This window comes from Aphis gossypii, chromosome X (assembly GCF_020184175.1).
Source record: "Aphis gossypii isolate Hap1 chromosome X, ASM2018417v2, whole genome shotgun sequence".
In the NCBI taxonomy this organism is placed as follows: domain Eukaryota; kingdom Metazoa; phylum Arthropoda; class Insecta; order Hemiptera; family Aphididae; genus Aphis; species Aphis gossypii.
This window is the reverse complement of record NC_065533.1, coordinates 34,384,939-34,392,078: the sequence shown is the minus strand read 5'-3', so window position 1 is coordinate 34,392,078 and position 7,140 is coordinate 34,384,939. Positions and strand designations below refer to the sequence as shown.

General features: G+C 25.9%; 1 long non-coding RNA gene across 1 annotated transcript; it reads left to right on the top strand.

Annotated features, from left to right (window-relative positions):
* Positions 1-366: 366 nt before the first annotated feature.
* Positions 367-1,013, top strand: LOC126552131 (uncharacterized). The gene is made up of 2 exons (XR_007605973.1): positions 367-565; positions 729-1,013. It is a non-coding gene; the product is annotated as an uncharacterized LOC126552131 (long non-coding RNA).
* Positions 1,014-7,140: the final 6,127 nt, after the last annotated feature.

Sequence of the window (7,140 nt, the reverse complement as noted above, 5' to 3'; positions counted from 1 at the left end):
AAAAATAATAATAATTGCATGACAGTGTGTGTATAGTATAATATATATAATATATATATATATATATATATTATATATATATAGTAGGAGTTGCCCATTTAAACTGTGTATAATACAGATAAATTTGTTACACGACATAACCAATTTTTTAATTCATTAATTAACTCCTAGTGTAAGCTTCAAATAATATTGTGTATAATGTGCTTTTGTAAAAATCATCGAAATCGTACGTTTAGAAATTAAGTTATAAATGAAAAAGTGCGAACTTTTAAATGGAAATTCATGTTAAATTCAGAATCACTGCAGCCGTTTCTAGCGTCGTCGTTTCCATAGATAATAGCAAAAAATAAACAATAATAATAAATATATAATACAATAATGTATAATAAATACACAATTTCACTTAAACGCTTACACATTGTTCGCGATCCAGCGCAGTTAGATTGCTTACCTGGAAAGACTGATTGCGTTTATGTCGATTTAGACCAGCCACCACTGACTTATTAAATCTAACTATTTTTGCATTTTTGCGAACAAAGCAGCAATAGACTTTAGACGTCGGAAGGTATGACAATCCGTTATGGCCGATAACTAGACATAAAATTAACATTTTTTCGTGCATATTTTTATTATTCCAAAAAAAAAAAAAAACAACGGAATGAGGACCAATAGCTAAGCGTTCAATAACTGTTTTCCATAATATATGAGTTTATTATTTTTTTTTTTAGTCGTGTGTCAATTGATTTTCAGCGGCGATTACTGACTTAATTAGTCAGTGTTAATTATACACAAAAACATACGATGCCTGAAACTCTGAAGTAGGTGGCTTGCACTATGAAACATCGATTTACGCCCTTATGAAGACAGCTGTCCGGTCTTCACATCCTCGCATGCAGATGGCCCACAGCGTTGGGAATTTTACACATTATTAATAATTCAAATTAAATTATTAATTGCTTTAAGTTATTCATTTATTTTTATTTTTATATTAAATATACAATAAATTCAGTTAAGTACAATACGTATCTGTGAGATAGGGGATATAAACAAAATTGGAGTTACATTATAAAGGATTCGCCCATTGATGATGCTCAACTTAAAATTTGGGTTAAAGGAATACGTTAGAAGGTCTTTACACCATTTTATTTTAAGTCTGTGACGATTAATAACGGTTTATGTATGCCTTTTATTAGAGAATTTTCACAATTTTTTAATTGAAAAAGGAATGTTTATAATAATAACTGTATAGCTTCTTCAGCTATTGTTTTAATATCAAGATCTTTTTATGGGCGAGGTTGGAAATAAAAAGTGGTGCATTAGTAATTTTGTTAATCAAAATACTTAAAATATCAGTAATATTAATTTTGTTTTCATAAAATTTCTTAAAATGGTGAAAATATTATGTATAATTAATAGGTAACGATTTATTATTATATTTTTATTTATTATATATTTATTACCTACCAATAATTATGGATTGATGGATCAATAATTGCACTCGATCGTTTTCAGGGTCGATAGACCAATAATAATTGCAGTGATCTGTCGTCTTTAGTGTTGATATGGATATTGAATTGCGGTAAATAACAACCGTACCTATAATATTTATTATTTTCAATAAGAATTTAGCTAGTAATAAAAATAAATGACAATACTCATATTATTTTTATTCGCCATACTACTTACATAAATGTCATAAATGTCTAATAACAGTTTTAAAAATAAGCGGTTCGATTATCTATGGACTATGGTATGTGATGCGTACACGTTTTATAATATCATATAATTAATGTTTTGTTTACTCGCATTTTTAATAAACGATGTTAGGCTGTTACAATTATTGTAATACTATCGCATCGCAATGTTTTAATATCGTCATTTGCGTTTGGATAAAGTTTAATATTATATTTTAATGATGACCTATTATATATGCGTCAAACACGTAAATTGACGCTTTGTATAATGTATTATAATAGAATGTGAAATATTATGCGTTTTAATGAAATAACTATTTTTTATAAATATGTACAACACTAATCAGATTTCGATCTTTTTACAAAGAATATTTCATATGATTTTCAAAATACAATTCACGGGGAGGATCTAATAACTTTTACCTCTTGTCTGTTGAATATAATTTTGATGACTTCTTCTGTCATCCGGCTTTTAGAATTCGTTTTAAAAATTTGAAAATCTCAAGTTCTAAACATATAGCGAAATATAATTAGGTAAACTAGTGTGCATTCAATATAAATACCTTTGTGGTGATTCAACTGTGACGCCAAATGGACAAGCGAAAAAGTTTGCACAATCGAGAGTTTACTGTTTAAGGCAGCATAATATACTCATTATTATTAGTGTGAACAACAATGAACATATTATTATATTTTTTATTACTTCTTGTCATCTTGTGTAATAATAACTTTTAACGTTTCATCATCATATTATATTATGTATATACACATTATATTGTGTTTATTGATTTGACAATCCAATTTGATTTTATGCGAAATAAAATAATTACTGTCATAGACATAACATTTTTTCTCCATTCACTCAGAAACTGATGAATCAATAGCTTTCAAATAAATAATTTTTCTGATTTATACCACAATAATTTTACTATAAATAAAATGATTAATTAATGTAAAATATTACAACATTCAACGTTAAGCTAATAAAGTAATAATGATGTAGTATAATCATATAAAAATTGATAAAAAGTTAATTTTTCTAATTTATGCTATTATATGTAATTGTTATAAAAGTATAAAATACTATATACTACAGTATATTATCATATTATACTTGGATATTTTAAAGTATTTGAGTTTTATTATTTAGAATATTATTATTATTGATTTCATTGTCATGATTTGATGTTTTAGTGAATATTTTGAATTTTGATCATTCGTTGAAAGTAACATATTATTTTGGTAAATATTTTTCGAGAAATTAAGTTCTATTAATTTTATCATAAATTCGTTCGATAGTTTCTTATAAAACCAATCTTTAATATGAATAGGAAATTTAGTTTACTATATTGTATTGAGTAGATACAACACACATTTTATTAATTAATTTTTTACTTAAATTTTATATTTTAAACCAATTTAATCGACTAAAAATGTGTTTTTTTTAATTTTTTGGTCCTTAAAAAAAGTTGTATTAAGTGAATTAAAACAATAAATATGTCCATAGCATGTGCATTCAATAAATCAATTTAATTTATTTACCCAATAACATGATAGGTAGATAATATTTGTGTTAGTCTAGTCGTCAACTATTATTTTACAGTTGGATAACTACAAAATTTCCAAGTTTCGATAAAATGTATTGCAATAATATTTACAAATTATTGACTTTTTTATGGAATAATAATAATAATAATATAAAATATAAAACCAAATACTTTGTCAAGTCAGCGAAAATCGTTTAATTATTCATCGTTGGAATAATACTGCAGTGAGTCCTGCTTAATGTGATCACTGGTTTATAGAATCAACGGTTTATTAGAATCAAAAATGAAAATCCCAAACTAAATCGCATGTATAATGTCGTAAGAGTTTTATAAAATCGACCAGTTAATAGACACAAAATGATCTGAACCAAAGCGATCACATTAAGCAAAACTCACCGTATTATTTTTTTCTCTGTAATTAATTACCTACCACTAAACACAATGTAAGCAAACGTTTGTTTTGTATTTCTTGCATAGTTCATCGTAACACAAACAGATTGTGTAATCATAATGCATTTTAATTTTGGTGCATTAATATTTAAAAATAATATGTCAATAATATTAAACTAGTAAGAATTAAGAAGTCAGTACAACGTCCTATAATACAATTGTATAGGTTTGTTGTGTTATTTTATATTTGTGTATCAATTCAACCGTCAACAGTCCAATAACGTGTTGTCCAAATATCTAACTAACACCATTGCCATTAATCCAGTCATGAATATTTTAAACAAATATAATACAATTAATACATTGAATGGTATAGTAATTTGGATTCACGCAAGTATTTGCTCATATGTGAAGGTTCGTAAATAAATGTGTAGATAATGCAATATACGATTATTTGATTACTTCATACTGGTGCAAAATGTAACCTTGGGGAATTGTTATTAATTATTAATACATATATTATAAATAACTTATTTCAAGCGAAAAAAAATAATAATAATAAAAAAATATATAGTTAATTGAACGCTAATTATTACAATTACATTGATCTGTGCCAAAAAAAATATATATATAATATATAATATTTGGTTGTTTATTTTAAATTTTAAACGTGATTCTACGATAATTTATGTTTTAATATTATATAAGTATTATGTTTATGCAGTAATTATTGTAATAATGTTTACCTGTATAACCTTTTATAGTCTTGTGCGACGAAATTAAAAACCTATATTAGGTAGGTACCTAAAATGTACGTTTTTTCGGAAAAAATAAAAAACAATTCATTATTTTTCTACATTTCCGCTTACAAATTGATAGAATAATACAACAATGTAATGAGTAATAATTATTATAATATTTGACTACATACCGCGGATAATATTGAAAAATAACAAATTATAATAAGTATACCTAATAAAGTATTATATTGTATTTTCAATTAGAATATACATTCTACTTGAAACACGATTAGTCGCGAAGGATGTTTATAATAACCAATAAATATAATAACACGCTTAGGTATGTATTATAATAACAATATCGACGTCCGGAAACATCAAAGGACGTATATCAATGTCTTTTTGGAAAATCAATCGTTTTTAATAGGAATCCTACTTCATATAATGTATTATATTAATATGACATTGCCAAACAGACGAATTTCAGGCGTATTATATTTTTTATTACAACAATGTCAATTATAAATTATAATAGAATTTATATTATAGGTACTTATAAATACCGTAATATTATACACATTGAAGGCCAACGAATGTCATTTTAAGGTGTAGTAATTAAATTTAAAACGAGTGGCGGCCCTCGTGTAAGCCCTTCATAAGGTTCGGTTATTGATAACATTTGTTCGGTCTGTACAACGATATTATAATAATCATATAGACTTTTGGGTGTATTCTATTATATTATATTATAGCTGAAGGTCAAATAGGTCAAATCGCTAATTATTATATAGTGATATACAATTATAGGGATGAAAACGTGACATGTGTACTTTATTCAGATTTATAATAGTCATAATATTTGGTCCATCAAAAATGCAAGCTCGTTCATGTATAGTCAAATTCTCTCTCATCACAATCCTGCAAATGTTATGCTTGTTCAATTTCCTTAGGTAGACTGAAAGATTTTTTTATTATCAGAGACGGGTTTGGAGTGGTAAAATTAAGCCATCCACCCTCGTAATACTGATATATATTTAATAGGTACTTCAAGATCAAGGTACTTCAGACACATCAAGATACATTTACATATGTATTGCTTCATTGTTATTTGTTATGTTTCACACATGCCCTCACCAATATTTTACATAACTGTACGTTTTTAATGTATTTAAATTTTCAATTAATTGAAATAAGTATAAATAGTATGTTATGCAATTATTTATTTTGTTAACATTAATATTTTACACCATACCTACTCATATATTAATAAGGTTTAGCCTGTATAAGAAATAATACAATGAAACCTTTAAATACCGGAAACTTTCAATTACTGAATTTTTTCCACTGCTTAGAGGAGTCGAAGAGGAAGATGAAAAATTAATAATATCAAAGTACATTATATAGGTATGTAAAAAAAAGATGATATTCTAATCATAAAAGTGTTCATTATTTAATATCCCGTATTTATAAATAATCATATAGATAATAAGTAGTGAAAAAATTTTCATTCACGAAAAAATTTTCAGCTATTCGTTAATCAGATAAATTATTTGTATACGAACAATATAAAAGTTAATGAGTGCTGCGCTGACAAGGCAACTTTAAATGCAATAAACAACAAATATTTTTCACAACTAATTGATATCTGTAGATGATAAATATAGATAGGAAAAATACTCAGTTGTACTCTGGACAAACATCATTAGATTAAACCACAAGAAATACGGTTTCCACACTAAACAGACTTAGAATTGGTCACACGGATAGAAATAACAATCAAACACATTGTTGTATCTACTGCCTAAATCCTACAAAGATCAGAAACAAATTCCTGCACGTATATATAGGTACCAGATTATCTGTGTGAAATAATCGGCCTATTTTCAGATGATTAGTAAATTAATTAAAAAAAAAAAAACAAAATGTATAAATCTTATGTAAATAATTAAACGTAAGCATTAATAACCGTGTAGTTGATGTTAAAAAATAATTTTTAAAAAAAATATATAATATTTTATATATACAGACTCGTATGAATTCGCAATAATTAAATTTTATATAGTTTGGGCTGATCATTTTTAGGTAACTGCATTATTTTTAGCTTATCAAAAAAATCTTTCATACAACACAAATTTTGAATAAAATACCAACAAATTCAATGTTGGAATTTTTATTTTGCATATTTTGAAATTTTTTATTTTTATTATTTTCTTCAACACTTTTAATCGGTCAGTTAAAACTTTTTAAGTATATTGTATAATTTATGTTTTTAATTTTCGACTTAAAGTTTTTAAACTAATTGAGTTGATTAAAAATATAGTTTTTTTTTTCAATAGAGTTTTTAATTAAATTTTTTAGTGATTTTTTTCTGTATTTAAACTGTTTTTTTTTTTTTTTTTTGAGATTTTAATATATTTCTTAAAGTTTTGTAGTTTAGTGCTATAAATTTACAGCCCTAATTTTGATAATTGTGTTTTTATGATAAAAATAAATGCAATGATGTTGTATAGACATACTAATTTATATTATACTAACACGATATACTATGACTGGCCATTATATATCATACATACTTTTTAGATAGTTTGCTTTGTGCTTGGTGGAGTTTGCTGGACGGGCATAACGTTCGATGAGACCATATCTGCTGGACCACAGTCCACAACATATTATAATGTATATAGTAAGCAAGACCGTTTTCGAGCTCTCAAGTTCGATTTTTTGGTATCCTGAAGTCTGAGCAGCACCTGAAACGCGCTCCCGGAAACCACA